At 35.6% G+C, this 23,725-nt stretch overlaps 1 protein-coding gene across 2 annotated transcripts in view; it reads right to left on the bottom strand.

Moving 5' to 3' along the window:
- The window catches only part of PHYHIPL (phytanoyl-CoA 2-hydroxylase interacting protein like), a 99,640-nt gene that overhangs the window by 55,625 nt on the left and 20,290 nt on the right, over positions 1–23,725 (bottom strand). The gene's annotated exons all lie outside the window — the stretch shown is intronic.

The raw sequence follows: 23,725 nt of genomic DNA, 5'->3' as shown, positions 1-23,725 counted from the left end.
CAAAAAATCTTAAATGATAAAAAGAACATAACTGATCAACTTTAATTTACTTAAAAGTTAACAATTTACGTCTTTTTGCCATTTTATAGTATTAAATCCTCAACAAGGAGACCCAGGGGCAGATAAAAGTGGAAGTGAGCAAAACACAGCTCTATTTGTTGGTTATTAGCAACTCCCCACAAAAATGGTATGAAAAGAGTCAGAGCCTTAAACTTGGGGCCTGAACTGCTTTTGCTATTCCTTTTATCCACTACTATAGAACAAATACAAGTTGCTTGCATAATTCTGTTCTCTACTATTTCTATTTACTTGTCATTTCCTGACCCTTTGTTGTTTTTATATAGGTTAGTAAGAACTATATTTTATGATTAACACCTTATAGTCAACTAGAAACACTGAGGAAGATATACATTTGAAGTAGAATTGTTGCATGAGTATAAACCTATCTTAAGGTAAAATATACTATTCATTATGTATGTCAACCCAAAGTTCTTCCTTCTGTTCTAATAATGACCCTTGTTCATCCAGTGTATTTGGTAATCTTGAAAAATTACCAATCTGCATGTGAATTAATTTAATTAACATATACAAAAGTTACTTTCATGTGGTAAAATAACAAGCATCCATTATCAAGTCTAAAAATTCCTATAAAATAGTGGTCACTAGTTGTAACAAAATGAAAATAAATTAATAACTTTACATATAAATGGATCTCATTAGCATAATGTTGTGACTCATAAAAGCAATTATGGATAGAATAGTTTGGAATATAAAATAAATTAGCTTCATAGAAATCTACATATAGAAACTTGCTGATGAGCAACACTTTAATTTATTCCCAGCTGGGTAACTAAAGGCACTTTTATTGTAGGAAATTACTGACAGATATTCATTTTGCATATCACATTTTAAAACATAAATATCAAACTATATAAAGAATGTCTACATGTATAAGATATTAAGCAACTGCCACTATAATAATTTATTCCTAACTTTCTCTGGCTTTCTACTTTTTATCATTATTTAAAATGGGATTTTCTTATTTATTTAGGAACACAGAGAGAACAGTCCCAATATGACTAAGGAATACCAAAAAGTCTCTCAAAGTATTTAGAATATTATTTTTCTGCATGTAGTCAATACCAGCTAATGTCAAGCAAACTTATACAATACGATGAGAATTCTACAGTTCCCCTAAAAGAATAAATATTGTGTACAAAATGTGTACTCCTAAACTGTAGTAAGAGTTAAGTTATTGTCAGGTTAATGAACTTTATTTTTCATGGCCCCTTATTTGCTGATTTCCTTCCATAGTCCAGTACACAATTTTTTTATGTATAATTATGTATTCCTTTTTTTTAATTTTTAATTTTTTTATAAACATATATTTTTATCCCCAGGGGTACAGGTCTGTGAATCACCAGGTTTACACACTTCACAGCACTCACCAAAGCACATACCCTCCCCAATGTCCATAATCCCACCCCCTTCTCCCAAACCCCCTCCCCCCAGCAACCCTCAGTTTGTTTTGTGAGATTAAGAGTCACTTATGGTTTGTCTCCCTCCCAATTCCATCTTGTTTCATTGATTCTTCTCCTACCCACTTAAGCCCCCATGTTGCATCACCACTTCCTCATATCAGGGAGATCATATGATAGTTGTCTTTCTCCGCTTGACTTATTTCGCTAAGCATGATACGCTCTAGTTCCATCCATGTTGTCGCAAATGGCAAGATTTCATTTCTTTTGATGGCTGCATAGTATTCCATTGTGTATATATACCACTTCTTCTTGATCCATTCATCTGTTGATGGACATCTAGGTTCTTTCCATAGTTTGGCTATTGTGGACATTGCTGCTATAAACATTTGGGTGCATGTGCCCCTTTGGATCACTACGTTTGTATCTTTAGGGTAAATACCCAGTAGTGCAATTGCTGGGTCATAGGGCAGTTCTATTTTCAACATTTTGAGGAACCTCCATGCTGTTTTCCAGAGTGGCTGCACCAGCTTGCATTCCCACCAACAGTGTAGGAGGGTTCCCCTTTCTCCGCATCCTCGCCAGCATCTGTCATTTCCTGACTTGTTGATTTTAGCCATTCTGACTGGTGTGAGGTGATATCTCATTGTGGTTTTGATTTGTATTTCCCTGATGCCTAGTGATATGGAGCACTTTTTCATGTGTCTGTTGGCCATCTGGATGTCTTCTTTGCAGAAATGTCTGTTCATATCTTCTCCCATTTCTTGACTGGATTATTTGTTCTTTGGGTGTTGAGTTTGCTAAGTTCTTTATAGATTTTGGACACTAGTCTTTTATCTGATATGTCGTTTGCAAATATCTTCTCCCATTCTGTCAGTTGTCTTTTGGTTTTGTTAACTGTTTCCTTTGCCGTGCAAAAGCTTTTGATCTTGATGAAATTCCAATAGTTCATTTTTGGCCTTGCTTCCCTTGCCTTTGGCGTTGTTCCTAGGAAGATGTTGCTGCGGCTGAGGCGAAGAGGTTGCTGCCTGTGTTCTCCTCAAGGATTTTGATGGATTCCTTTCGCACATTGAGGTCCTTCATCCATTTTGAGTCTATTTTCGTGTGTGGTGTAAGGAAATGGTCCAATTTCATTTTTCTGCATGTGGCTGTCCAGTTTTCCCAGCACCATTTATTGAAGAGGCTGTCTTTTTTCCATTGGACATTCTTTCCTGCTTTGTCGAAGATGAGTTGACCATAGAGTTGAGGGTCTATTTCTGGGCTCTCTATTCTGTTCCATTGATCTATGTGTCTGTTTTTGTGCCAGTACCATGCTGTCTTGATGATGACAGCTTTGTAATAGAGCTTGAAGTCCGGAATTGTGATGCCATCAACGTTGGCTTTCTTTTTCAATATCCCTTTGGCTATTCGAGGTCTTTCCTGGTTCCATATAAATTTTAGAATTATTTGTTCCATTTCTTTGAAAAAGATGGATGGTACTTTGATAGGAATTGCATTAAATGTGTAGATTGCTTTAGGTAGCATAGACATTTTCACAATATTTATTCTTCCAATCCAGGAGCATGGAACATTTTTCCATTTCTTTGTGTCTTCCTCAATTTCTTTCATGAGTACTTTATAGTTTTCTGAATATAGATTCTGTGCCTCTTTGGTTAGGTTTATTCCTAGGTATCTTATGGTTTTGGGTGCAATTGTTGTATTCCTTTTTTCTAAAGAGGGTACTCCCAATTATTTAAGCTTGCGGTGATACAGTACTTAGAAACACTCCTCCAGAGTAGGTATAAATATTTTTTTAATGAATATATGAGTGAATATATGAATTTAGCCAATTCCACCCTTTATATTTAAATTTTTTAATTAAAAAATACACCTTTATAAAAGTGTATACTTTATACACCATTATAAAAGGTATACAACATGACGATTTGATATATGCATACAGTGAAATGATTACTATAGTCAAATTAATTAACATATATCCTCACATAGTTACTATATTTTTAATGATGGCAAATACCTGCAATCTACAATCTTAGCAAATTTCCAGTATTCAATATGTATTCTTAACTATAGTCATCATGTTGTACATTGGATTAATGCTATGCAATTCCAACTTTTTACCCTTTGACCAAAATCTCTACATTTCCTTCACCTCCCCATCCCTGTTAACAATCATTCTATTTTCTGCTTCTACATACTCAGCTTTTTAAGATTCCACACATAAGTGAATCACGTAGTTTTTTTTTTTTTTTTAATGTGTCTGGACTTATTTTACTAAGCATAATGTCCTCTAGGTTCATCCATGTTGTTGCAAATGACAGGATCTCCTCCTTTAAGGCTGAATATCTTCCACTGTACATATATACCACAGCTGTTTTTTTTTTATCATTTTATCAATTTATCTTAAGTTGTGTCCATAAGTTGGCTATTGTAAATAATGCTGCAATAAACATGCAGGCATTTCTTCAAGGTACTGATTTCATTTTCTTTAGCTATATATCCCAAATAAGTGTTGCTGGATCATATGTTATTAGCAAGAGCAATCGGACAAGACAAGAAAAGGCACTGAAATCAGAAAGGAATAAGCAAAATTATCTCTGTTTACAGATGGCAAAATCCTGTATGTAGAAACCCTAAAGACTACACACACACACATACACACACACACACACACACACACACACACCTGTTTGAACTAATAAAAAAAATCAGTAAAGTTAAAAGATACAAAGTCAACATATGAAAATTCCTTATACCATAACGATCAGAAAAGAAAATAAGAAAACAACCTACTTTACAATAACATCCTAAGAAATAAAATACTTAGGAATAAATTTAACCAAGGAAGTTGGAGATCTGTACACAGAAAACTGCAAAACACTAATGAAAGAAATTGTAGAAGGCACAAATAAATGAAAAGATATCCTGTGTTCTTAGATTAGGAGAATACTGCTAAAATGTCCATATAGCTCAAAACAATATACAGATATAATCCTTTATCAAAATCCTGATGACATTTTTCAGAGAACAGAAAAAAAAAACCCTAAAATTAGTATGGAACAACACAAGACCCAAAATCATCAAACGATTTTGAGAAAGAAGAAAAGGGCTGGAGGAATCACATTTCCTGATTTCAAGTTATATTACAAAGCTATAGTCATCAAAGAGTATGGTACTGGTACTGGCATAAAAACAGATACATAGACCAATGGAACAGAAGAGACAACCCAGAAATAAACCCAAGCATATATGGTGAACTAATTTCACACAAGGGAAAAAATAATACACAATGGGGAAAGGATAGTTTCTTTAATAAATGGTGCTGAGAAAATTGGATATCCACATGCAAGAGAATAAAAATGGGCAAAGGACCTGAAAAGATATTTTTCTAAAGAATACATAAAAATAGCCAACAGGTATATGAAAAGGTGTGTAACAAATCACTTATCATCAGGGAAACACAAATCAAAATGACAGTGTGAGATATCATCTCACACCTGTTAGGATGGCTATTATCAAAAATATACGATGATGACAACACGGAGTAAAGGGGATCCTTGTACATGGTTGGTCATGTTAACTGGTATATCTACTATGGAAAATACTATGCAGGTTCCTCAAAAAATATAACCAATTCTTCAAAGTTGATCTCAAGCCACATCTCTGAAAACCTATCCTGATCACCCTAGGGTCTACAAATAGCTTCTTTCAGAAAGTTATAGCACTTTCTTGTTAGTACTGTATAGCTCACAGATTTTTCTCTTCTACTCTATTTCTACACTGAAATAGAGGGCTTTGGAATCAAATAATACTGATATCTTTGCCACTTCTAGTTCTATGATCTTGCAGAGATAAATTATTTAAAATCAAGTGGTTCACCTTAAAGATAGTGAAAATTATAATTACTACAGCAGGAGAAGGAAATTTTACCATGAAAATTAATAAAGCTTAAGATTTCATGGCCCTTCACTTGTACTTGTGCATGGAGCTTTATTTTATAGCCATAATTTTGTATTGTTTGCTTCTCAAATAGGACACCCAAAATTGTATAAACTTCAGATACCACAAAATCTGGATCCATTCCTGCTTATGAGAAAAATACAAATATGCAGGGCCAATGTGCTTAAAAACAAAAATAGCCAATTAAATAAAAAATCCTTAGCTCAGGGATCTGGATGACTCAGAACACTGGCAGGGGCACCTCTGGGTATGATTTTAGTGAAACATGTTTTTTGTTTTTGTTTTATTTTTTAATTTTTTATTTAAATTCAATTCAGTTAACATACATTGTATTACTAGTATTGTACTACTAGGAATACTGGTATTTTATTACTAGGAATAGAATTTAGAGATTGATCAGTTGCATACAACACCCAGTGCTGATTACATCCAGTGCATCACCCAGTTACTCCATTCCCTCTAACTACCTCCCCTCCAGCAATACTCAGTTTTCTTTTCTATAGTTAAAAGTCTGCTATGCTTTGCCTCCTCTCCATTTTTATCTTATTTTTCTTTCCCTTCCCCTATGTTCATCTGTTTTGTTTTGTAAATTCCACACGAGTGAAATTTTATGGTATTTTTCTTTCTCTAACTTATTTCGCTTAGCCTAATGCCCTCTAGTTCCATCCACATCACTGCAAATAGCAATATTTCATTCTGTTTGATGGTTGAGTAATATTCCATTATATATATATATATATATACCACATCTTCTTTATCTATTGATGAAACTACATTGATGTTAGTAAACTATTCTTTGAATGTAAAATTGGAAGGTAACACACTGAGGGAAAGCAGAATAAATGTTTGATCTTAGTCCAAGGTCACAAAGGTTTATGTTGACACCATACTGAATCTCTGTGTTTTTTCTGAAAAGCATCCTTAAAAAGAACTCTTTCTTAGATGAAGGTAGGAATGATGGCATGTTACCATATCTACTTAGTAGGAAGTGATATATAGTTTTCATTACATTTTAGTTTTTTAGGTGTTTTTTTTTTTTTTTTGACAGAGATTGATCACAAGTAGGCAGAGAGGCAGGCAGAGGGAGAGGGGGAAGAGGCTCCCCGCCGAGCAGAGAGCGTGATGCGGGACTTTATCCCAGGATCCTGAGATCATGACCTGAGCCAAAGGCAGAGGCTTTAACCCACTGAGCCACCCAGGCGCCCCAACATTTTAGTTTATAATCATCATAAATACATTAGTTATCCAAATTTACTTTTAATTAAATATGATTTATAGATATAACTTATTACGTACCATATTTTAGATATTCTTTCTACATATGGACCTTAATTGTAATAGACAATCAACTTTGTGAAGAAATACTAAAAAATGCAAAATACACTGATAATATAATAACATCACAGATACCAGTATGCAAAGGAACAGTTAAAACATTTCAAGAGCAAATATTTCCTTGAAATCAATTACCATAATTAAAAGTGAGGAAGATGCACATCTTCCTCTGCACTAGAAATTCAAAAACTGGAGGTTTAAACCATACATAATAGTTATAGACACATTACTTATTCATTTTATTAAATCATTCCAGTTTTCACCAGCTAGTATACTTAACAAAGACTAGAGAAATTATTGCACCATGAAGTGTTTTCTTTTAAAACTGAGACTATTTGTATTCAGAATATTATTATAAAATTGATTATCACACTGAAATTTATCTTTCTAAATAAAAAGAATACACAATTTCCCCCATCACTTCAAATTCCTTTTATACTTGAAGACTAAAAACTGTCTCAGTTGCAAAATAAATATGGGAGATTTTTTTTTTTTAAAGTTGTCTAGTATACTGTCACTTGTCACATCAAGGTTATGAAAAAGGAAGAGCAATTTTTCATAAGCAAATATAAAAATTTTGAGGATTAGAATCTCATTCCAAGAATAACAAAAGAAAATAAATATTATAGACTCTTTTCTCAGATAGTTGGATAGCTAATTGACTTAAATGTTCAAGTAACATTTCTTAAATACTTAAGTGCAAGAAGATTCAAAGATAAATCAATGAGATACAAGAATTCATGCTTTCAATAAGCTTATGTTGCACATATGCATATGTGTGCACGTGTGTCAAATTTTAATACACTAATACCTATATACCTTTTCAGATAGTGATCCATTTTTGATTCCTTTCATAACCAAACTTCTCTGATCACCTGCCAAAATATGCTATCTCCATTTCTTCACCTCCTATTCACTACACTACTCCAGAACAAGTCCTGTTGTCACGTCAACAATAAACTTCATGGTAGCAAATCCAATGGACACTTTTCAGTTCTCCCCTGACTTTAACCTTTAACAGCCTTTAACACAGTTGATCATTTTTTAGTTCTTAAAATATGCTTTTAGTTTTTCTCTATCTTCTCTAACTATTCTTTCATATTCTCCAGACCTCTGTCTAACCAAAAGATAATGTTTCTCTAGACAAAACTTTCTTTTCTTTTTTTTTTTTTGGACAAAACTTTCTGCAATGATCAAAGTTTTAATGTTTGGAGTATGAAACCATAAAAGCACTAGGAAAAAACATGAATGAATATTTTAAAATACCTATTTGTGGAATGTAAATGATGTTCAGGGGCTGACACAAAACAAAAAAATCATGATAAGACATAAATTTTACTGAGGTAAAGAAAAAATAAAAGCCCTTAAATTTTAAATTACAATCAAACTGAACCTCAAAGTGTATTTAACTGGTGGTATAATAAGAGAGGAAGTATTCCAAGAGAGGAAGTATTTTGCAGTTAGATTGTACATCCCAGTGGTATATACTTCAGAAAAAAGAAATGAAAACAAGAAACCTTAAAACTGTTTAGAGAAATTATATTGTTGGCAGTAATGTGAGTATTATTATTCTGATACTATCACGTGTAGATTCTGGGATTTAAAAAATGAACAAATATATAGTATTCTAATTTTATCATCCTTGATCCCCTTGAGAACAGGTATGGAAGAAAGGAAATATGACTATAAAATAAAAGGGGTTAAATTAAAATCCTATAGTATTGAATTTGAATTAGAAGTATCAGTAAAACACATGATGATTTTTCTCTTCAAAAATAAAACTAATTATTTCCTAGGTCTGTCAAATGAAAAGACGCTGAAACAAAGATTAATCCAGTAGGAAAAAACATCCTTGATGCCCAAATTATATTCTTGAACTGCCATTTTCCATGAAAACAAGCATTCTTGAAAAGAAAGCTTGAGGGCTCCCAAGTGGCTCAGTTAAGCCTCTGCCTTCTGCTTGGGTCATGATCCCAGGGTCCTGGGATAGAGCCCTGCATCAGGCTTCCTTCTCAGTTGGGAGTCTGTTGCTCCCTCTCTCTTTCTCTCTCTACTAAGTAAATAAAATCTTTTAAAAAATTGAACAAAAAAACCCCAAACTTCGATCTGTATGGAATATATGGTACAGAGTAGGAATACATTTTAAGTTTTTTTAAAATCCAGATGGCTGCCCAGTTGTCCCAACACCATTAATTGAATGATCTATCTTTTTCCTCATGGATTAGACATATCATCATTTATTAAGAATCCAGAGTCATAACAGGAGTTTTTAGTGGCAGAAGAGTCAGTGACAATGGCTGAGAACATCTGCTGGCAATGACACTATGCTAGTACCTAAAGAAGACTATTCCTATGGCGGAAACTTAGCTGTGTTGCATCTTTTGTTTTCTACCCAACCTAGATCCTCGAGGTTTAATGATGATTTAGTCGCTTCAAATTTTTCCAATGTATTTTGTTTTGTTTAGAATCAAGGTAATCTTGGTTGTTTTGTAGCCAAGAACTCCAACTTACACAACGTGATTTTCCTCCCAGAATTCAATAGTGAGCATTCCCAAATTAAGGCCTTTGGGTCTCTGCTCTATATTCTGTAGCTAAAACTCCTGTATATGATTGTGATTACTGGAGTTTTCACTACCATCTCTAGTAACTGACTCCTAATATATATCACTAACCATGAGCTTGTATCACCTCATGATTTTTATATTTTTCATTATAGAGAGTAAACATACCCATAGTTGGTTATCTTAACATTTAAAGCTATCTTTAACACACTATTTTTCTAGAAATATCCTGATGACAGCATGAGGTGCTAAAGGCAAAACAAACAGAATGATTTGATTAGAAAAAGATAAATGGCAGGAAATAGGATGGATTAGGAGACAAAGGTCAAATAACAGTTTGATTTTTTTATATTAGAGAGTTAATTTTTTTTTTAAGATTATTTATTTATTTATTTATTTGACAGAGAGAGATCACAAGTAGGCAGAGAGGCAGGCAGAGAGAGAGAGGAGGAAGCAGGCTCCCTGCTGAGCAGAGAGCCCGATGTGGGACTTGATTCCAGGACCCTGAGATCATGACCTGAGCCGAAGGCAGCGGCTTAACCCACTGAGCCACCCAGGCGCCCCGAGAGTTAATATTTAACAGTATAGAAAATAAACAACCACTGAATAATTTTGAGTAGTGAATGACATGATCAGATTTTTATGTTAGAAGAATCACTTCGGCAGCACTGAAAAAAAGTACACAGGAGGACATGAGATTATCTTTTTTTTTTTTTTTTAAACAAAGCTCTTTCATCCAAATAGATTTAGAGTTTTACTATATATTCTGAAAAGCTTTCTACAAATTATTAACCAAATGCTCTACTTTGGAAAAATATACAGAAGTATGACTGTCAATTAATTTATAAGGTTAATAGCCTCAGTTTACAGATAAATAAAATATAGGATTGTTTACCAACTCTTACTTTTAAAATGACATAGACAACATGGTTTCTAATAAAACCAAATAGAAGAGTTAACTGTATTATAATTTATCATAAATTTATTATCATGCACAATTTGACAAGCAGATAAAATCTATATTTAGAAAATCACTCTACCACTTGAAATACATACAGGTTACCTATCATATAAAGTATTAAACTGAACACATGAGAGACCATAAGTTATAGGGCTCATAGCTATTTAGGGAATATCCTTCAATCATCATTTGCTTTGTAAAACAATAAAACAATAATATAAAACAATAATATAAGCCCTTGGTATAAAAACAATAATATAAGCCCTTTCTTTGGAAAAAAGGAATATAAAATCAGAAATACAAGTTTCACTTTAAGAAAAGAATAAGCTTTTTTTTTTAATAGATTTTGCTTTTTTAATTTTATTTTTTTCAGTGCTCCAAGATTCATTGTTTATACACCATACCCAGTGCTCCATGCAACACGTGCTCTCCTTAATACCCACCACCAGGCTCACCTAACTCCCTCAGTTTGTTTCTCAGAGTCCACAGTCTCTCATGCTTCACTCACCCCTCTGATTTCCCCCAATGCACTTTTCCTTTCTTTCTCCTAATATCCCCGTGTTATTCCTTATACTCCACAAGTGAAAGGAATAAGCTTTTATTAAAGATCAACTGTAAACAAAACCAATCGATCTAAAAATAATTTTGGTTTATTCAGATGTTATGCTCTAAAGCAGATAAATTTATACTTAATGAACTAAAGAAAAAAATCTATTTGTAATATTCATAAAGTAAGGTATGTTTAGCTATGCTCTAAGTAAAATATCTCTGTTGTGTTAGAACTAAAGAAGAGATCTATTTGTAATATTCATAAAGTAAGGTATGTTTAGCTATGCTCTATTTAAGTAAAAGATCTCTGTTGTGTTAGCCTACACTGATTCATTGTTCATTGAGAAAAAGACTTTCTTGCTGTGTTACTAAAGAAGCCCATCTCTCCTGATGTGAAATGTTAACTAATATGTTAATAAATCATTGTCATTCTCCCATAATTTTGAGAGGTCATAAAATATGGCTAGTAAAGGAGATAAACTGCCCTTATGGTTAATCACTTAAAATGTAGTAATTTACCACAAACAGGTGCTTTTATATTTTTCTGTCTCTTTAGATTTAGTTCTCCAAAAACTACTAAAAAATTAAATATATCAAAAAATGAACTCAGAGCAGCTTTTAGTTGCTTAGTAGCTTCTATAATTTTCTGTCTCCTTTATGTAGTATACAAGTTTATACAAGTATAAATGTAGCTTTGAATGTTTCTAAATCTAAATACAACATGGAACTGTATTCACCAGGACTGGTTGGTCGCCTGAATTCCCAGAACTCACCAATCTTTACATAGAATTTTCAAATAACTGCTGTGAAAACAGAAACTCTGTTAGGTTAAGGATGGGTTTTACTATTGGTAGTATGTAGAGACCCACAGATTAGACTGACTGTAAAAGTAGAGATGACAATCAGGGAAATTCTAAATAGCAGGAAGAGATAATTCAGAAGAACTATCAAACACATTTGTCAATTTACAAACAGCTTAAGTCCCATTCAATAAGCAAAGTTATGACACAGAGTAAGGAGGAAGTAATTTAATAGTAAGCAACAGGAAGCAGTACAGGTGATCAGGCTGCTGAACCAGAGAGGCCTAACAATAAGCTGTAGAATTCCACCTTTAGGAAATCATAAAAGGCAAAATCCTTGTATTCAAAATAGCAACTCAGGCTAGAAGGAACTAGGATAATGTGTAAGGAAACAAGACATAGCTTAATTTATTGATGAAAACACAAGGATTCAAATGTTAGATAGATTTAAGAAGGACCTGATTAAAGAGATCAGAGCAAAAGCTTAATTACTAGAATAAATGTATTAAAAAAATAATGCTGAGAATGGGCTGATGCTAAAGTCATAAAATCCTGACCCTGAGAGTTCCTTATAGTATCTGTTCTTAAACATATAACTGTTACCAGTGACTGGACAAGAGTTAAACTTAAATGTGGTTATTAAGGAAATTATTATTATGAAATCCAGAAGGATTATCAACTTAGTCCTAGACTTAATACTAATTCAAGCCCTACTGTTGTCATTCCAGAATTCAAGCTTTAAGTATGTCTGTTTCCTCTGCCTGAAAAAAAAAAAATAGCTGGCATAAAATTATGGACACAAGTTACCCATAAAACTCTGCAAATCTCTGGCATATAGGTAACTGGGATGTTGTACCATTCTTTTAGCAGGGGATATGATAAATACATGACAAAACAGGAACATTCACAAATTATGCTCTCTGTAGTAAAATGAGAAAATAGGTGACTAAATTAAGGATTTCAAAGAATAAAATTTTAAAAATTAATGTGAGCAACCGAAAAATCTCATGATTGGTGAGAAAAAGGTAATGTAATTAGAGAAAAATTGCAGAAAATTCTTCTGTAGAAAATAGATGGGTCAACAACTTCCTTTTTGGTCCCGTGGCCAATACCAAATAATCTTGAATTCATGAAAGAGATCTACTTAGAATGTCACAAGCCCAAAATAGAGCTGTTCCATCAGGATGGCATGAATCAACTGTCCTCAAAGTACTGGGACAATTCTTATAGCCTAATTTAAGTTTATTGACTTAATATTCTTTTTAATAACCCTACGAGATTTCTTTCTACTGACCCTATCTGAGTTCCTGGTCCTAGAAAATATCTGTTGAATAATTAATAAATCCATTAATGAAGAATATGAAGGCATGAACACATGAATATATAACTAAAGCATACTGGAGATGGCACTCCCTACCAACCAAGGTTAGCAACATATAATATTCTAAGACAAAAAATAATTTCAGATTAAAAGCCAATTAAAAAGTCATACAGAGAATACAAACTCAAAAGAGAAAAATGTCTGCACAAAGTGAGAATCTGGTCCTTGAGTTCTCCTAGGTGACAAAGAAATGGAACTAAATTAAATTTGTACTAACCCAGGCATTTTGAGATTAATGATACTCCTCTTTTTTCTTTCTTTCTTTCCTCCTTCCTTCCTTCCTTCCTTTCTTTCTCTCTCTTTTTTTTTAATAAGTGAATTCTCATTTGACTGACAGGGGAAATTCAAACCATCCATAAAAAAGGGATCTAGTAAAAGTCATTAGATCTAAACTCACAATATAATATATAAAAGACAAAATATGTCTTTTAACATCATAGTTACTTAGACTATTTAGAATGCTTATGAACTATCCCTCCAAAATACACTACGTACACTAATAGTAACATATGATTTAAATGGCAACACAGTCATCAATTTTCATAATAATTTAATGTTAACTAAAGGTCCAGTCTCCTAACAAGATAGAACATTTTAAATTTAAAATCTGTATATTCTGAAAGCAAATTTTATGACTTGTTTTCCTTCCTGATAGTTCTTTTTATAGTTTCTCAGACACTTGTTGGTTTATTAGCGTAAACTTTATTACATTCTATAAACCCTGTATATACTATAGCCAAAAGAAGAGTTTTCATGGAATTTGACCTTGATATAGATGTGTATAACACTGGTGAAACCGTTAGGCCTCCTTTGTTATCTTTCTAGTCAATGGAAAGGAATTCTTCTACACACAGTTAACTGAGCAATTTACCAGGATCTATATGATCTATTAAGTAATCTCTACATTCTGCAAAAGTTGAAATATGTGTACACTGAAGTTTATGTTAAAGTGATCTTGGCTTTGCATTATATGTACAAATTATATGTACATTGTATAAATTGCAAAATAAATATTAACAATTAATTTGAAAAAAAAACCTATCTGAACTGTACCTATTATTGATTTTATGTTGTAGGATGATATATTGATTAAGAGCACTGGAATTACACAAAATGATACAGGTCCTGACTCTGTTATTTACTAGCCATATTATATTGGAGAGGTTATTTAACTCTAGTAAACCTTGATTTCACATCTGAAAAATGAAAAGTTTGAAATAGGTAACTGTTAAGATATTCTCTAGCTCCAAATGACAAACCTTTAATCTTCAAATAAGTTTCCAAATATACTTATAATTATAAAAACATCAAGGCCCAGATTCCTTTTCAATATTTTCAATTTATAATTTTGATAAATTATTAATAAGTTTTTCAAATTTCATTATTGAAAGGCTGAACCTGGAATGGGGAAGGCTTTGTAACATTTCGATTCCTTATGATCATCATATTATAGCCATAAAAGACCATAGAAGGGCTAGCACCTACCAAAATAAGAAAGCAGATAACATACAGATCCAAATCTTCCTATGTCCACTCTTCCTCATCACTTCATCCCACAAGAGAGCACAAATGCAAATCAAGACCAAGACAGAACTTAAACCTGAGTAGTTAGCAATGAAAACACACAAATGCAAATATATTTGACCTGGGATAAAACAAAAAGTAATAAATATAGGAATGTATAAGAGGAGCACAAAAGAATTCCGGAAATAAAAATTAAAAGAAGGGGTAACTGTGCTTTAAGCAGAATTTAAAGGGAAGCCAACCCTTGAATTGTTGGGGGATTCAGCATATATAATCCTACAAAATAGGAAATATTAATCAAAAGACAATAAATAAAATTGGTAGCATAGCCAAAATAAAAGAAGACATGAGTAAATTGTAAAGAAGAGTAAAATTAAGAAATTCTGTCCCTAGCAGTGTTGTATGACAATTTGTACGTGGTAAAGCAGTTCACCTCATACTTGGAGGAATGAAAAAACACATAGAATAAAGAGGGAAAAAAATAGTACAGCCAACTAGTCAACCAGGTATGGCTGGTGGACGATGGGGTAATTGATGTCAAAACCAAATGACTCCAAAAGAGTGAAGGTTGCAATAAGCATCATGAAAGTCAGCAAATATATTGCACTTGAATTAGGGTTCCTCAGCAGGATAGACAGATACTGAAAACCTATTGTCAAAAAGATTATTTTTGGAATAAGAATAAGATGTGATTGCAGGAAGCAGCGGAGCAACCGCGCACAAAATCAGGACTTTTAAAAGTCTGTTCCGCTGAGGGACATCACTCCAGAGGCTAAACCGGGGCAAAGCCCACACGGGGTCAGCGTGGCCTCAGGTCCCGCAGGGTCACAGAAGGATCGGGGGTGTCTGAGTGGCGCAGAGCTTGCAGGTATTGGAATGGGAAAGCCGGCTACAGAGACAGAGCCGACAGTAAGCTCGCAGCTCGGGGTGACCTTGAACTGGTCGCAGGCTCGGTGAGCTCGGAGCGCGGCCGGAGGTCAGGCAGACGGGAGTAACTGAGCGCAGTTCTCTGGGCGCGTACTGAGGCGTGCGGCCCTGGGCTCTCGGCTCCTCCGGGCCGGAGACCAGGAGGCCGCCATTTGTATTCTCGTCCTCCGGAACTCTACGGAAAGCGCTCAGGGAACAAAAGCTCCTGAAAGCAAACCCAAGTGGATTACTCACCCTGGCCCCGGGTAAAAGTGGTGCAATTCCGCCTGGGGCAAAGACACTTGAGAATCACTACAACAGGCCCCTCCCCCAGAAGATCAACAAGAAATCCAGCCAAGACCAAGTTCACCTACCAAAAGAGTGCGGTTTCAATACCAAGGAGAGCAGCAGAATTCTAGAGGAGGAGAAAGCAAAGCACGGAACTCATGGCTTTTTCCCTGTGATTTTTTTTAGTCTTGCGGTTAATTTAATTTAATTTTTTTCTTTTTTCTTTTTTTTTTTTTTTTTTTTTGCCTTCGGGTAAAATTTTTTTTTTAACTGTTACCTTTTTCTTTTTTAACGATTTTTTACTAGTATATCTAATACATATATTTTTTCTCTTTTTTATATTTTTCTTAGGTGTTTTCTTTTTTTAAAAAATTCTTTTTTTTTCTCTTTTTTCTTTTTTTTTTATTGTTTCCTTTTTGAACCACTTTTTATCCCCTTTCTCCCCCCTCATGATTTTGGATCTCTTCTAATTTGGTTAAAGCATATTTTCCTGGGGTTGTTGCCACCCTTTTAGTATTTTACTTGCCCCTTCATATACTCTTATCTGGACAAAATGACAAGATGGAAAAATTCAACACAAAAAAAAGAACAAGAGGCAGTACCGAAGGCTAGGGACCTAATCAATACAGACATTGGTAATATGTCAGATCTAGAGTTCAGAATGACAATTCTCAAGGTTCTAGCCGGGCTCGAAAAAGGCATGGAAGATATTAGAGAAACCCTCTCGAGAGATATAAAAGCCCTTTCTGGAGAAATAAAAGAACTAAAATCTAACCAAGTTGAAATCAAAAAAGCTATTAATGAGGTGCAATCAAAAATGGAGGCTCTCACTGCTAGGATAAATGAGGCAGAAGAAAGAATTAGTGATATAGAAGACCAAATGACAGAGAATAAAGAAGCTGAGCAAAAGAGGGACAAACAGCTAATGGACCACGAGGGGAGAATTCGAGAGATAAGTGACACCAAAAGACGAAACAACATTAGAATAATTGGGATTCCAGAAGAAGAAGAAAGAGAGAGGGGAGCAGAAGGTATACTAGAGAGAATTATTGGGGAGAATTTCCCCAATATGGCAAAGGGAACAAGCATCAAAATTCAGGAGGTTCAGAGAACGCCCCTCAAAATCAATAAGAATAGGCCCACACCCCGTCACCTAATAGTAAAATTTACAAGTCTCAGTGACAAAGAGAAAATCCTGAAAGCAGCCCGGGAAAAGAAGTCTGTAACATACAATGGTAAAAATATTAGATTGGCAGCTGACTTATCCACAGAGACCTGGCAGGCCAGAAAGAGCTGGCATGATATTTTCAGAGCACTAAATGAGAAAAACATGCAGCCCAGAATACTATATCCAGCTAGGCTATCATTGAAAATAGAAGGAGAGATTAAAAGCTTCCAGGACAAACAACAACTGAAAGAATTTGCAAACATCAAACCAGCTCTACAGGAAATCTTGAAAGGGGTCCTCTAAGCAAAGAGAGAGCCTACAAGTGGTAGATCAGAAAGGAACAGAGACCATATACAGTAACAGCCACATTACAGGCAATACAATGGCCCTAAATTCATCTCTCTCAATAGTTACCCTGAATGTTAATGGGCTAAATGCCCCTGTCAAAAGACACAGGGTATCAGAATGGATAAAAAAACAAAACCCATCTATATGTTGCCTCCAAGAAACTCATTTTAAGCCCGAAGACACCTCCAGATTTAAAGTGAGGGGGTGGAAAAGAATTTACCATGCTAATGGACATCAGAAGAAAGCAGGAGTGGCAATCCTTATATCAGATCAATTAGATTTTAAGCCAAAAACTATAATAAGAGATGAGGAAGGACACTATATCATACTCAAAGGGTCTGTCCAACAAGAAGATTTAACAATTTTAAATATCTATGCCCCCAACGTGGGAGCAGCCAACTATATAAACCAATTAATAACAAAATCAAAGAAACACATCAACAATAATACAATAATAGTAGGGGACTTTAACACTCCCCTCACTGAAATAGACAGATCATCCAAGCAAAAGATCAGCAAGGAAATAAAGGCCTTAAAAGACACACTGGACCAGATGGACATCACAGATATATTCAGAACATTTCATCCCAAAGCAACAGAATACACATTCTTCTCTAGTGCACATGGAACATTCTCCAGAATAGATCACATCCTCGGTCCTAAATCAGGACTCAACCGGTATCAAAAGATTGGGATCATTCCCTGCATATTTTCAGACCACAATGCTCTAAAGCTAGAACTCAACCACAAAAGGAAGTTTGAAAAGAACCAAAATACATGGAGACTAAACAGCATCCTTCTAAAGAATGAATGGGTCAACCGGGAAATTAAAGAAGAATTGAAAAAAATCATGGAAACAAATGATAATGAAAATACAACGGTTCAAAATCTGTGGGACACAACAAAGGCAGTCCCGAGAGGAAAATATATAGCGGTACAAGCCTTTCTCAAGAAACAAGAAAGGTCTCAGGTACACAATCTAACCCTACACCTAAAGGAGCTGGAAAAAGAACAAGAAAGAAACCCTAAGCCTAGCAGGAGAAGAGAAATCATAAAGATCAGAGCAGAAATCAATGAAATAGAAACCAAAAAAACAATAGAACAAATCAACGAAACTAGGAGCTGGTTCTTTGAAAGAATTAATAAAATTGATAAACCCCTGGCCCGACTTATCAAAAAGAAAAGAGAAAGCACCCAAATAAATAAAATCATGAATGAAAGAGGAGAGATCACAACTAACACCAAAGAAATACAAACTATTATAAGAACATACTATGAGCAACTCTACGGCAATAAATTTGACAATCTGGAAGAAATGGATGCATTCCTAGAAACATATAAACTACCACAACTGAACCAGGAAGAAATAGAAAGCCTGAACAGACCCATAACCAGTAAGGAGATTGAAACAGTCATTAAAAATCTCCAAACAAACAAAAGCCCAGGGCCAGACGGCTTCCCGGGGGAATTCTACCAAACATTTAAAGAAGAACTAATTCCTATTCTCCTGAAACTGTTCCAAAAAATAGAAATGGAAGGAAAACTTCCAAACTCATTTTATGAAGCCAGCATCACCTTGATCCCAAAACCAGGAAAGGATCCCACCAAAAAAGAGAGCTATAGACCGATATCCTTGATGAACACAGATGCGAAAATACTCAACAAAATACTAGCCAATAGGATTCAACAGTACATTAAAAAGATTATTCACCACGACCAAGTGGGATTTATTCCAGGGCTGCAAGGTTGGTTCAACATCCGCAAATCAGTCAATGTGATACAACACATCAATAAAAGTAAGAACAAGAACCATATGATACTCTCAATAGATGATGAAAAAGCTTTTGACAAAGTACAGCATCCCTTCCTGATCAAAACTCTTCAAAGTGTAGCGATAGAGGGCACATACCTCAATATCATCAAAGCCATCTATGAAAAACCCACCGCAAATATCATTCTCAATGGAGAAAAACTGAAAGCTTTTCCGCTAAGGTCAGGAACACGGCAAGGATGTCCATTATCACCACTGCTATTTAACATAGGACTAGAAGTCCTAGCCTCAGCAATCAGACAACAAAAGGATATTAAAGGCATCCAAATCGGCAAAGAAGAAGTCAAATTATCACTCTTCGCAGATGATATGATACTATATGTGGAAAACCCAAAAGAGTCCACTCCAAAACTGCTAGAACTTATACAGGAATTCAGTAAAGTGTCAGGATATAAAATCAATGCACAGAAATCAGTTGCATTTCTCTACACCAACAGCAAGACAGAAGAAAGGGAAATTAAGGAGTCAATCCCATTTACAATTGCACCCAAAACCATAAGATACCTAGGAATAAACCTAACCAAAGAGACACAGAATCTATACTCAGAAAACTATGAAGTACTCATGAAAGAAATTGAGGAAGACACAAAGAAATGGCAAAATGTTCCATGCTCCTGGATTGGAAGAATAAATATTGTGAAAATGTCTATGCTATCTAAAGCAATCTACACATTTAATGCAATTCCTATCAAAGTACCATCCATCTTTTTCAAAGAAATGGAACAAATAATTCTAAAATTTATATGGAACCAGAAAAGACCTCGAATAGCTAAAGGGATATTGAAAAAGAAAGCCAACGTTGGTGGCATCACAATCCCGGACTTCAAGCTCTATTACAAGCTGTCATCATCAAGACAGCATGGTACTGGCACAAAAACAGACACATAGATCAATGGAACAGAATAGAGAGCCCAGAAATAGACCCTCAAATCTATGGTCAACTCATCTTCGACAAAGCAGGAAAGAATGTCCAATGGAAAAAAGACAGCCTCTTCAATAAATAGTGCTGGGAAAATTGGACAGCCACATGCAGAAAAATGAAATTGGACCATTTCCTTACACCACACACGAAAATAGACTCAAAATGGATGAAGGACCTCAATGTGCGAAAGGAATCCATCAAAATCCTTGAGGAGAACACAGGCAGCAACCTCTTCGACCTCAGCTGCAGCAACATCTTCCTAGGAACAACGCAAAAGGCAAGGGAAGCAAGGGCAAAAATGAACTATTGGGATTTCATCAAGATCAAAAGCTTTTGCACAGCAAAGGAAACAGTTAACAAAATCAAAAGACAACTGACAGAATGGGAGAAGATATTTGCAAACGACATATCAGATAAAGGACTAGTGTCCAGAATCTATAAAGAACTTAGCAAACTCAACACCCAAAGAACAAATAATCCAATCAAGAAATGGGCAGAGGACATGAACAGACATTTCTGCAAAGAAGACATCCAGATGGCCAACAGACACATGAAAAAGTGCTCCATATCACTCGGCATCAGGGAAATACAAATCAAAACCACAATGAGATATCACCTCACACCAGTCAGAATGGCTAAAATCAACAAGTCAGGAAATGACAGATGCTGGCGAGGATGCGGAGAAAGGGGAACCCTCCTCCACTGTTGGTGGGAATGCAAGCTGGTGCAGCCACTCTGGAAAACAGCATGGAGGTTCCTCAAAATGTTGAAAATAGAACTGCCCTATGACCCAGCAATTGCACTACTGGGTATTTACCCTAAAGATACAAACGTAGTGATCCAAAGGGGCACTTGTACTCGAATGTTTATAGCAGCAATGTCCACAATAGCCAAACTATGGAAAGAACCTAGATGTCCATCAACAGATGAATGGATCAAGAAGATGTGGTATATATACACAATGGAATACTATGCAGCCATCAAAAGAAATGAAATCTTGCCATTTGCAACAACATGGATGGAACTAGAGCGTATCATGCTTAGCGAAATAAGTCACGCGGAGAAAGACAACTATCATATGATCTCCCTGATATGAGTAAGTGGTGATGCAACATGGGGACTTAAGTGGGTACGAGAAGAATAAATGAAAGAAGATGAGATTGGGAGGGAGACAAACCATAAGTGACTCTTAATCTCACAAAACAAACTGAGGGTTGCTGGGGGGAGGGGGTTTGGGAGAAGGGGGTGGGATTATGGACATTGGGGAGGGTATGTGTTTTGGTGAGTGCTGTGAAGTGTGTAAACCTGGTGATTCACAGACCTGTACCCCTGGGGATAAAAATATATGTTTATAAAAAATAAAAAATTATATTAAAAAAAAAAAGATGTGATTGCAGGAGAGGCTAGTGATATAAAGTCACAAAGTATTCAATTATAAAGTTATAAGATAAAGTCAGATTAGACCAATGAAGAGAACGAGTTCAAGGGATATTATCTTAAGATTTTACATATAGAATGCCTTTAAAGATCAATACCTGGGAATTTAGGAGAATAATGAGAGTATCTTATGGGAAACAAGACTCTTACTGGGAGTAGCAGATAGCAAGATGTTTCTAAATTTGTGTCATTTTTTAGTTCCTTGACAAGCACCTAACCTGAGGTTTCAAATACATGTGTAAAGACTTTTCACCCAGGAATTCATCTAAATTGCTTCATACAGAATCATGTTTAAAAAAATACATTAAATTTCTAGTTCAAGATGGCAATATAGAAGTATCCAAAGCTTACGTCCTCCCACAGACACAACAAATCTATAGCTAAATATGGAACAAATTCCTCCATTAAAAACAAAAACAAAAAAACCCAAAAAACTGTCTGAGCAAATCCTATGTATCAGGCAAAGGAAAGAAGGCCTACGTCAAAGCAGGTTAGAGAGGCTGGGACACAATCTCACCATAAACTCTATCCGCAGAGTTGTGACCCACAATTGGGAGGGAACTCAAAACTTAAAGCTTTGAAAACCAATGGGGCTCACATCCATGAGACCCAAAAGGCTTTAACAGTTTGAAAAATGGCTCTGCAAGGGTTTACATCCTTGGACTCACCCACCCAAGGGCTCAGCATAAAGGTAGCCTATAAGCAGGCACCCAGACTTAGGTGAATGAGGCTCATTTGCTAATCTTAAAGTATTGGCCTGAGAGACAGAAATATAATTTTGTAGATATCTAGGGTCCTCCTGGCTGGTAGGCACCATGTTCACACTCTTCTTCTGCCTCGTTCTAACCAGTGGGTGCTTTCTTTTTCTTATTTTAATGCTAGGCTTTCTTTTCTTTTCTTTCTTTCCTTTTTTCCTCCTTCTTTCCTGCAGATACCATCTATATGCTCTCCCTTATGTGTCATTCCAACCAGTAGGCACCATTTTCATGTATTAACTAGTAAGCACCATCTTTTATCTTTTCCTTTTTCCAGGCAGGTACCATCTATATATTCTTCATGTGCCTAGTTCCAGTTGATGGGTACCATCTTTGCATTCTCCTTCTGTTGTTCCAGAGTGCCAGTATCTCCCAGAGGGGAATCACTACATGCTAGTTTTTAATCACTACACTAGTTTTTGCAGCTGCTGCCCAGAGGACACTTCTTGATTGCCTGGCTCTGGAGATGGGGCTTGGGCGGGGGAGGGGAGGTGCTGCAATTCTGGGTCCTGTGGGACTCTTAACAAAGAGTTCTTGCCACACTACTTCCCCCATGGCACTGCACAGATAGCAAACTGAAACATATCCCTAGTCTTTCTATGAAAGAAGTCTGTTTATCCAGGAGCTTTGGCCCAAAAAACAAGTTTCTTCTGGCTTGGCATTCAACTAGGGGCCCGTGGAGGTGTTTCCAGGGAATGGAGGATGGTTGATGAAATATTTGTGCCCTTCTGCTGCCTTGTTCCTGCTTGACAGTATCATTATTGTACTCTTTAATATGGCACCCCAATGTTTGCAGCACCCTCAACTACAGGAAGGCATTAAAAGTAAGATAGGCTATCCCAATGTTTGTGGCTGCCATCAGGAGGAGAAACCTATAGATTTTCTGGCCCTAGTGACTAGGGGAATTTATACCTGTGGGTCGCACAGGACTGTGATCCAAAAGAAGTCAAAAGACACAACAGCTCAATCTTTCAGTGAAAATGGTCTACTAGTTTATCACCATAAGTTCAGTCTGAGGGGCAGATTTTTAATTAAACACACATCTGAGGATTGACTATAATCTTTCCAGTGACCTCAGAGGAAAGGAGCTATCCCTCTACACCTCTTCTGGCTATATTCTAGACTGCCAGTATCTCCCAGAGGAAAACTTTTACATGTATTTGGTATCACTATACCATGGTTTCTGATTTCATGGTTTCTACCTCTGGTACCATGGCTTCTATATCTGGTATCTTGTTTTCACAGTTGCCACCCAGAGGATGTCCCTAACTTCCCTGCCTCTGGTAGCCAGGCAAGACTTGTGTTCCTGAGTAAGAAAGTAAGAAATCAGAGATAGTTCTTGGCAGACTACCACCCCAGGGCACTGCAAAGACAGCACATTAACACACCCCAGTCTTTCTGTTAAAGAGGCCAATTAGCTTCTTCTAGAATTTTGGCCTGAGGGGCAGGCTTCAGGTTCAGCACACAGAAGGGACCTACGCAGGTATTCTCAGTGAACACAGGCCAGTAGACACCATCTTT

The sequence above is a fragment of the Mustela nivalis genome (assembly GCF_964662115.1).
Source record: "Mustela nivalis genome assembly, chromosome: 2".
Taxonomy (NCBI): domain Eukaryota; kingdom Metazoa; phylum Chordata; class Mammalia; order Carnivora; family Mustelidae; genus Mustela; species Mustela nivalis.
This window is presented reverse-complemented; position numbering and strand designations above follow the sequence as displayed.